The sequence below is a fragment of the Cyclopterus lumpus genome, chromosome 13, assembly GCF_009769545.1.
Source record: "Cyclopterus lumpus isolate fCycLum1 chromosome 13, fCycLum1.pri, whole genome shotgun sequence".
NCBI lineage: Eukaryota > Metazoa > Chordata > Actinopteri > Perciformes > Cyclopteridae > Cyclopterus > Cyclopterus lumpus.
In genome coordinates, this window is record NC_046978.1 from 6,748,552 (window position 1) to 6,759,747 (window position 11,196).

The window sequence follows — 11,196 nt, forward strand, 5'->3', positions numbered from 1 at the left end:
AACCGAACGGGAGGCCCGATTCAGGGCAGGCCTGTGTCTCTACTGTGGCCAGAAGGGACATCGCATCAGCGGCTGCCCCACCCGGCCAAAAGATTAGGCTCACCAGGACCTCGGGAGATCCTAGTGAGTCACCTTTCCTGTTCCCGTAGTCCTGCACCACCGAGCCGGCGGATTAGCGTCACCCTGGCCTGGGCGGATCAGCGGATTACAGTGGGGGCCCTCCTCGATTCTGGGGCGGATGAGTGTTTCCTGGACTCGGAGTTCGCTGCCCAGGCTAACATCCCGCTAGAAGCACTGGAGGAGCCCGTAGAGGCCTTTGCACTGGACAACCGCCATCTGGCCCGCATCACCCAGAGCACCCGTCCCATCTCCCTCACTGTGGCGGGAAACCATGTGGAGAACCGCAAGTTCTACCTGATCCAGTCCCCACTGGCCCCTGTGATCCTAGGGCACCCCTGGTTTGTACAGCATGAGCCACACATTGCCTGGTCCTCTGGGATGATACTGGAATGGAGTTCCTCCTGCCACGCCCAGTGTCTACAGGCAGCCCCCAGCCCGTTACCCCGACCAAATCCCCAGTGTCCCTCCCCCGGACGTTTCCTCTATTCCTCGGAGTACCACGATCTGGGAGAGGTTTTCAGCAAGACCCGGGCTCAGTCGCTCCCTCCACATAGGCCGTACGACTGTGCAATTGACCTCCCGCCCTGGGGCTTCCCTTCCCAGCAGTCGGCTGTACAGCCTGTCTATTCCGGAGAAGGCTTCGATGGACGAGTACATATCGGAGTCAGTGGCAGCAGGGCTCATTCGGCCGTCGTCCTCCCCGGTGGCAGCGGGCTTCTTCTTCGTGAAGAAGAAGGATGGGGGCCTCCGACCCTGTATTGACTATCGCCAACTGAACGACATAACGGTCAAGAACAAGTACCCCCTCCCCCTCATGAGTTCCACCCTTGAGCCCTCACCCGGCTTACCATCTTCACCAAGCTGGATCTCCGGAGTGCCTACCACCTGGTTCGAATCAGGAAGGGGGACGAGTGGAAGACCGCCTTCAAGACACCCGAGGTCACTACGAGTACCGGGTAATGCCGTTCGGCCCTTACCAACGCCCCGGCGGTATTCCAGGCGCTCATGAACGACGTGCTCCGCGACATGCTGGACGAGTTTGTGGTCGTTTACCTTGACGACATCCTGGTCTTCTCCAGGACCCTCGAGGATCATGTCCAGCACGTCCGCCGGGTGCTCAAGCGTCTCCTCCTTAACCGGCTCTTCGTCAAGGCTGAGAAGTGCCGATTCCACTCAACCTCTGTCGACTACTTGGGCTTCGTTGTGGAGAAGGGTCAGACTCGGGCCGACCCCCGCAAGATCCAGGCTGTGGTGGACTGGCCGAACCCCACGTCGCGAAAGGAGTTGCAGAGCTTCCTCGGGTTTGCCAACTTCTACCGGAGGTTCATCCGGAACTACAGTGTCGTGGCGGAACCTCTCACAGGCTGACCTCTCCCTCCCAGCCGTTCATCTGGTCCCCAGCTACCGATGCCCGCGTTTCTGGCTCTCAAGAGGAGGTTCACCAGCGCCCCAGTTCTACTCCATCCCGACCCTAAGAGGCAGTTCATTGTGGAGGTGGATGCCTCGGACACCGGCTTGGGGGCGGTTCTTTCCCAACGAGCCGTGGCGGATCGAAGGTTCATCCCTGTTGCGTTCTTCTCTCGCCGGTTCCTTCCTGCTGAGGAGAACTACGACATCGGGAACCGGGAGTTGCTGGCAGTGGTAGCTGCTCTGGGGGAGTGGCGCCATTGGCTGGAGGGGGCTGAGCAGCCGTTCACCATCTGGACGGATCATAAGAACTTGACTTTCATCCGGCGACCAAGCGTCTCAATGGTCGACAGGCTCGGTGGGCCGGCTTCCTCAGTCGGTTCGATTTTTCTCTGACCTATCGTCCCGGTTCCCGCAACATTAAGGCGGATGCCCTGTCCCGACTACACCAAGGGAGGAGCCTGACTGCTGAGGAGTCAGTTCCCATCATCCCCAAGGGCAAGGTGGTTGCATGGTGGCCTGGGGCATCGAGACAGTCGTGAGACAGGCGTTGCGCTCCCATCCTGCTCCGAGTGGCGTGCCCCCACGCCGTCTGTTGTTCCGGAGTCGGTCAGGTCCCGAGTGCTTCAGTGGGGACATGCTAGCCAGTTTGCCTGCCATCCTGGCGTCCACCGCACCTTCACCTTTCTGGCTCGCCGTTTCTGGTGGCCTACTATGAGGAACGAGGTAAAGGACTTTGTACTGGCCTGCCCCGTTTGTGCCCGCAGCAAGGCCTCTCACCGGGCTCCCGCAGGGCTACTGCAGCCCCTTCCAGTTCCTAGCCGTCCCTGGTCCCACGTGGCATTGGACTTTGTGTCTGGACTTCCGCCCTCCCAGGGGAAGACGGTGATACTAACGGTAGTGGACCGTTTCAGTAAAGGGGTGCACCTGGTGGCCCTCCCTAAACTCCCTTCGGCGTTGGAGACGGCGGACCTCCTGACGAGCCACGTGTTCCGGCTTCATGGTCTCCCCCAGGACGTCGTCTCAGACAGAGGACCCCAGTTCATCTCCCAGGTATGGCGAGCATTTTACAAGGGGTTGGGCGCCTCTGTCAGTCTTTCCTCTGGTTATCACCCACAGACAAACGGACAGACTGAGAGGATGACCAGAGCGTGGAGTCTGCGCTCCGTTGTGTGGCAGCCAGGAGACCATCCTCCTGGAGTCGGTTCCTCCCCTGGGTCGAGTACGCCATCAACTCCCTGGTCAGCTCCGCCACCGGCCTCTCCCCCTTCGAGGCGTCTCTGGGTTACCAGCCGCCGCTCTTTCCTGCTCAGCAGTCGGAAGTGGCAGTTCCCTCCGTGCAGACCCATCTGAACAGGTGTCGTCGTATCTGGGAGGTCACCAGAGCCGCCTTACTCCGAGCAGCTGAACGTGGCAGCCGAGGAGCCAACCGTCGCCGGAACCCAGCGCCCGCATACCAACTGGGGCAGAAGGTTTGGCTGTCCTCCAAGGATCTTCCCCTGCAGTCAACCGCTAAGAAGCTGGATCCCCGGTTCGTTGGACCCTTTGAGATCACAAGGGTGCTCAGTCCTGCAGCGGTGAGGCTGAGACTTCCAACCTCCATGAGGATCCATCCAGTGTTCCATGTGTCGCGAATTAAACCTGTCTCCCACAGTCCCCTGATGCCTCCTGCCCCAGTTCCACCTCCCCCTAAAATCGTAGATGGGCACCCTCAGTGGAAGGTTCGCCGACTGATGGATGTTCGCCGACGAGGACGTGGGTACCAGTTTCTGGTGGACTGGTGGGCTATGGTCCGGAGGAACGAAGCTGGGTGTCCCGCCAGCTCATCATGGACCCAGGACTGTTGACTGACTTTTATCAGGCCCATCCCGAGAAGCCTGGCAAGTCGCCAGGTGGCTCCCGTAGAGAGGGGGGTATTGTCAGGACTCAGCCAGCCGGACTCCCTCCTCAGCCCGTTCACACAGTGACACCCGGTACCTCAGAGCACGCTGCCAGGGAGCTACGGGCTTGGAGGCGGGGACAAGCCAGGGGCGCTCCAACTCACACCTGAAGCCACTCAGCTCGTCCCACGGCTGCAGCTCGTCAGCTCGTTGTATTCGGGGGGATAAAGATCAGGACTGTCTGTGTTGACGTTGCGAGTTCGTGCCATGATGTCCGTGGACTTTCCTCCTTGTGTCGTCACTGAACTTTCCCTAGTGTCTTTGCTGATTTTTTTTTGTGTGGAGTATTTTCTTGGATTTTTTGGGGTTTGATGTTCGATCACCCGTGGACTAAGGGGACACTTTGAGTTTTTTGTGTTTCTTTTCTAAGCGACTTGTTGTGCTCAATAAACTACGCCGTGTGTTCGGCTAGAACTAAACCTTGCTGTTGTCGTGCGCTTGGGGTCAGAGACAAACCATAACAATTATGCAGGACCTTTAAATCATGCATTAACAAATGAAATAAGCTGACATTTACATGACAAACATTATAGTTGTAGAAGTTGCCTATTACACAAGTACATCAGGTAGCATTATTGCTCATTTGAAGTTGTGCTTTTGGCCACCTAATGAATGTAAGTCCAAAATTCCGTTGGATTTAGCTCTATTTTGGTCTCCACCATATCTGGCTTTTTAAATGGTTGGCTGGCATTGGCTTTTATATAATATATTATTTTTCTTTCTTTCACAGTTCTTTAACATTGTATTGTCCAATCTATTAATACTGTAGTAGAACAGTATAGTAAAAATTAGTGCTGGGCAAAGATGAAAAAATGTAATTGATTAATCGCATGATTTCTCTGTGATGCGCAAAATTCAATAATGTATTAAAAACTAGTGTATTACACGCTTTTATTTTAAAGTAATGTTATCAGAACAATACATCAGGCACTCTGGGAGCAACAGCAAGTTAACATACATAATTTAAAGGTACCAGAAGAAACATTTGTCTTTTATCAGAGAACATCATTACAGTCTCTGTTCAGTAGTTATGGTCCCTGTAGAGTGACGTTAAGTGGTCTAGCACTAAAGAAAGTACACAGCTGGAATTGACTGTGCAGGGACCTTTAGTCTGTACAGCCTGTGGATTTCCTTTAGAGAATCTCAGTCAAAGAAAGATAAATATAGAGTGAACAGTTACCAACAGTTAGTTTAAGTGACTCATAAACTTTCGGCATTTGTTCAGGACTTTGGCAAACGCACTGCAATCATATTTCTGTCACCGCTAAGTGTTCTGACTTGATTATAAACGGACCACTGCTCTGCAACATGATTACAATGTTCCGTCCACGTTTCTGAAACATGTCTGTCTTCTGTTGCCATGACAGTCAAAGCATGTGAATGCAGCTCCCAGTTCATCAATATAATGAACTGTGACTCAGAGATAACTGTGGTACCCAGAGATGTCCAGTCGTCTTCAGTGAGAGCAACAGTTGGTGCACGTTGTAACGCCGCCATCTTTGTAGTCCGCTCCGTTTCATACACATCGACGGTGCGTCTTGAGGCTCGTACGCGCCGTCTTTCGTTGTGATTCTCAGGACGCTACTCAGACCGACATCTTCCTCTACAGGAAGCGGCCTGCAGTCCGCTGCTCTCCACTTGGCCGAGGCATGTGTTCATTGTTCATGTGTTCATTGTTCATGTGTTCATGTGTTCATGTGTTAATGGTTCATGTGTTCATTGTTCATGTGTTCATTGTTCATTGTTCATGTGTTCATTGTTCATGTGTTCTTTGTTCATGTGTTCATTGTTCATGTGTTCATTGTTCATTGTTCATTGTTCATGTGTTCATGGTTCATGTGTTCATTGTTCCTGTGTTCATTGTTCATGTGTTCATTGTTCATGTGTTCTTTGTTCATGTGTTCATTGTTCACATGTTCATGTGTTCATTGTTCATGTGTTCTTTGTTCATGTGTTCTTTGTTCATGTGTTCTTTGTTCATGTGTTCATTGTTCATGTGTTCTTTGTTCACATGTTCATGTGTTCTTTGTTCATGTGTTCTTTGTTCATGTGTTCTTTGTTCATGTGTTCATTGTTCATGTGTTCATTGTTCATGTGTTCATTGTTCATGTGTTCATTGTTCATGTGTTCATTGTTCATGTGTTCATTGTTCCTGCGTTGGTTTATCCACAGTTCTCCCGCACGCCGCATCCAAAGTAGTCTGACGAAGTTTCGCTCCACTGGTTGTTTGGTTAGCTAGTGACATCAATGCTGTGTGACGCCTTTAAGACGTACTTCATGCTCGTAGTACTCCAGTGATGAGATAACTCCAGTTTGAGTGGTTTTGCTTTTATCAACTACTCCGTCTGATAGAGATTTAAAATGAAAATGTCCATTTAAAAGTACATTTCTCCATGTTCTTGGACAATGTGTACAGCAGCATTAAGCCCCTCCCAGTGCAAACAAATAAATGCTGTTAACACATGAAAGAATCATTGTCGGCGTTAATGGATAAGTTAACGGATTGTTAAGTTAACGGATTTATAACGCGTTAATGTGCCCAGCCCTAGTAAAAATATATGAACGTTTTTGCACCACTGGTTTTGAGCCCATTAAGGCGTTGAAAATGAGCGTGTAAGATCCTTCAAATGATAAACTACATTATTGACGACACTATATCTTTGCATTGGTACTTTGATGTGTTGTCGGTGCTTACTTTGAACCTGATGTCACACTGATACAGTTTGTTACTTCTTAAAGAGATGTCTTTTCACCCTGTGTGGTTTTATTTAGTTTTGTCCTGCGTGTCGTCAGTTAATCCTGTCCCGTGGAACCGTGTTGCAGCATGTCGGTGCAAATTTACCGAGACAAATTCCTTGTGAAACCATTGTGCTTGGTTAAAGAAAACGATTCCCGCAGGCCCTGTATGGAAAGATGCTCCAGAGAAACTACCGCAAGTATTAGAATAAAAGGAATTATAAAAAACTCTTTGACTAGTCTGCTGTCCTACATGATTGTATTTAATGATCGTATAAAATAAAAATGTTTTACATTACACACATTTTTACTTGGAGTAAACAAAACACTTCATGAGACATTTGCTTTATCCTGACATTTAGATCAAGGCACACAAGCAAGAATTCAAAGCCTGCAAAGGCTCAACAGTGATGATTTGGTGAAAAACATATTCATATTTGTCGTGTTTTTCAACCAGTTTCTGTGTTTCAACACTTTCTTACCGAACAGGAAGAACATATTGATATTAATTATATATACCAAAATATCAACTGAAAACATTAAATCAAGTAACATGGATATTATTGAGGAATTATGTAAAGGGCAAGGAAACCAACTCGGCTGATTGTGGATACAATCTGTGAGGCAGAATCAATTACACCGAAGGCTGTCGGGGAAGAAATAGAGTTCAGATGTATTACAGGTGAAATGTCCACAGCCAGTCTCTGCCTGCCCGTTGGATGCAGCTGTTGGTGTGTGATGTATTCGACAAAGTCTGGCAGGCTTGGCTGCTAGTTGTGTCTTTTTTTGCCTAATCACCTGGTTGTGAATGCATACATGTAATTTACTAGCAACTTGAAAGGCAAAGAAATAATTCATGAAGATGTAGGACCATTCTGCTACAACTCAGGCATCTGTCACCTGTCAGTATTGTTTATTTATCACCTAAGCCTGAAACTATTTGTTAGTTTGTCACTTAATGGCAGCTCATTGCCGGTGGAATCGGCAGTACTTGAATGCCGCCTGCTGCAGGCTGGCGCTTTGAGCAACAACCCAGAATAAACACAAATGGCAGATTCTTGTTATCCCTCTTTAATATGGCAGCAAAACGTTTCGGGAATACGTCCTCTCCCATTTCCTCATCATGACACGCAGCACCCAAATGTTCCATGAAAATTAACTCTTACACAAAAGATAAGTCATGTTATGGCAATTCTGTTATTAGAATTGAATAAGTTAGAACTCCTCGCCGTGTAGGGATTTCAAAGGCAAAGTTGTTGGAATAATTTGTTATTTGCTTGGGAGTTGTTCCTTTTTTTCTTACAATAAAGTGGTGAAAGCATGTTGATTAACAAGCAATTCTGTCGCTTGTTAATCTTTAAAGCAGAAGGGGTAGATACCAGCCGAAATAAGATACAATCTAGATATATTCGAGCGAAAAGATCAGGTCGAGAATATAAAAAAGACAACAAAGTAATTAAATATAAAAGATTAGGAAAAGAGTTCTCCAACAACAAACACATCAGGTGGTGCCATTTATGGTCCGGGAGTAAAGACTGTAGTTTGTACAATATAGAAGAAGAGTTACTCCTGCTGAGCTGAGTGTACATTACAATAATCCTGCTCTCATTCAGCTGTTGGAAAAGCTGAAAGTCACCAGATGATGTTTTGAGATGGGAAGGTTATTTGTTGGGAAGTAGCTATAATAATTGATTCTTGTCACTTTTAGAAATGTGTTAATTTATTGATTCTTGTCACTTTTAGAAATGTGTTCATTTATTGATTCTTGTCACTTTTAGAAATGTGTTAATTTAATTTAAGCTTAGGCAAGTTCCCCATACCACAGCATTTACTGCCTTAGCTATTTGGGACTTCATAGAAATACACACAACAAAACAGCACATTAATACAACAAAGACAAAACAATGTAAAGCACCCAATCTTCTATAATATCTGATCATGACAAATTGATTCAATTTAAATTCTAACATGGATGCCACAAACTGATAAAACTGTTTTTGAATATGGTGTCATAATGCCCCTGAGATGCCCCTGAGGGACAGCACCAGAATGCCCAAGAGGTTTCTCTGTCTCACTGAGTGCCTGAGGAGTCTGGTTATGTTGACGTTTACATATTTTAATAGTTTAATATTAGCATGAGATCTTCTCGGCAACCTATGCCACATTTAAAATCCAGTATACCATTTTAAGAAGCTTCATGTACAAGTTGCCTAATAACTTAAAGCTGGTTTGGGAGACTTTTTCCTATAAATGAACGTCCGTTACATTGAAACCTTTCCTCAAACAAGTTCACACATTCTGATTAAGCCTATCGTCAACAGGCAATGCTCTCTGTATTTCGCAGTATACCAGAGTTGTTTTGTCTGGGTGTCTGTGGCGACTTTCCCATGCAGGTGTGCCAGAAGTGATGCGTTTTATGTCAGCCAGCCAGAGCTAAAGGGGCTGGGGCAGGAAGCAGGAGGGACGATCGCGTCGAAGCAGCAGCGAGTATGGCGGGAAATCCTAAGAAGCATCCAAGCAAATCTTGTGGGGTGGATGCTTCAAATAAAAGAAGAAAGAGACCAGATTAAAGCCTATTCCTGTTTTTATTAGTTTAAATCTCAACCTTTACATGGAGGGTGATGCTTTTATCGCACCCATTCTTCATTTATTCCAGTTTGGCTTGAAATAAATATGGAGCAGTGTCCAAAATAGTTAGTGAAGCTAGTTTGCAGTGAAAGAAAAACATATGTAGCTCCCCAGTCTTCTCTGAATTTATGTCTGTCTCCAACTAAGAATAGGACTTTTTTTTTTTTTCTGAGGGGGTGTCAGATTTTGAATGCACCACTGCTTACAATCCTTGTGCAGGTCCCAATTGGTGACAGTCACACACAAATAAAAACACATTGCCTGCATTGACAATACTCTTGCATTTTCTTTCTCTCTGAATTAATTGGTTGTGTGTTCCTTTGTGGTGTAGCCGTTTTACTATTGTTTCTGCCTTTGACTTAAGGTCACAGTTTCCTGATTCTAAAACGTCTCTGCTATCAGATGCTGTTTGATTTCTCCTCAGACTTCTCTCATTGCTAGATGTTTGCTCGATGTCTGAGGTGAATCCTCGCATAATAGTTACAAATGAAGCATCTTCCAAATCAATCAGTTTAAAATTCCAGGAACAGAAACTAAATCTTCAGCTTTTAGCTGAAATGATAACTTAATGTCTCTGTGTCTTTGCATACTTTTTTTGTCCGTCAATCTTGATGCCCTTTCTTTGGCCTTGGTCTGGAGAGCACTTTGTAACTCCTGTTTAGAAAAGCACCTCATATATAAGGTTTGCATACTTACTGACTTCCTAATACCTTGTTTACAGGGTGTGAAAGAAGAACCTTACAGGTGTCACCTCACACCGCTGCTGTAAAGCCAGCCATTGTCTATGGCAACAATGTGGATCCAGCCCTACCCTCAACAGTCCAACACATAGATCTGATTAAGACCGTTTAAACACAGGCGGTTGCACTGCAGAAGAGAGACGACTAAAGCCCCCTGACTCTGGAATGTGGAGGGATCGGAGCCTCTTTACCCTGAGGGTTTAATGCCGGTCTGGGGCAGGAGCAGTGGTCTGTTTGTTGGCCCACGCAGCGCTGACATTATCACTAACACCCTCGGGATCTGAATAACAAGCCATAGTGTTTATGCTTACAAGCGGTGACCTACGAGAACATTAGTACAATTAGCCCCACCTACATTTACAACACACCTCCAACCAAACGGATGTTAACATAACAATCGACTCTGCTTCTAACCAGTTTTCCCTTTGCCTCATGCCGTGCCCATGACAATGCTACTTCAGCTGCAGAGAGTGACAGCTGTGTGGTGCAGAGCTGGCGTTGTAGCATAGAGCGTTGTAGAGTTGTAGCTCACAGTAGAGGAGAGCACAGTGTTTGGGATTGTTTTAATTTAGGACTATTTCAAAGAATGCAAAGGACCCTGATGTGTGCCCGAGGGCAAAACACAGCACATATCTAAAGTCTGGCCTCTGTCTCTGTCTAGTGTGGACATGGGTTGCTCTGTTGTTCATATTTACATTTAAATGACTGTGACATGCCTCAGGTGAAATGTACTTGTTTGATTTGTGTTGGCCTTCGGGGTGTACCTTTAATGACATCATGTTGTTTTGTTTAGTCTCTCTGGGAATTAATTTACTGGTATGTGATGGAAATATGAAGATTAAATTACTCCAATGAATACAAATGTTGTGGAATAATATTATATACGTGAAAGTCTTTAATCAGGTTTTTGATTGAAATACTCCAGGCTCAAATCTGCATTTTCAAATCTCAATCTGATCCTATCTATGAAATCAACGTGGAACTCATCTTGCTAAACACCTACTGTGGATAAAAAGTAAAAACACATACATATATATATTAGGCCTCTTTAGGCAAAAAAAGGATCTGCGTGTAAACTCGTGTGACATTTACAGTGTAGTTCATTGCTGGAATGAAGCTGACGTGTCCTTGCCCTGCTGCCCTCACTCTCTCGTGCTTATTTTCTCCATGCCTAAACAATTGCTTTTTGCAGCTAATTTCCCCTTTGTTTTATGCATTTCATATGTAGATTAGCTAGCTGTGCTGTTCAATTCAAACCTGCTCTGGCAAGTCAGCTCTGAATTCCATAACTTCTTATTACTGAGGCTCACTTACTCTATATAACTTTTTAGAAAGTAAAGCAACTGGCAGCTAAATCGGACCATTCTAGAGACAGAATGTGTTTATTTGAAACACTTTCATTCTTTTCTAAGCAGTTCCTTTAGCCAGTAGTTAAACTTCTATATATTATTTTTGATGAGCAAACATTGATTGGAAACCATTTCACACAGACTTGGATTGAAAAAAAAAAAAGACTTGCGAAATGTTGGTTGAATCAGCCATCACCAACAAAAACTGACCCTAAACCCATTCTTTAATTGAAATACCCAGCACTCTGTTCAAACAAACTGCTGCAAACATGCCCT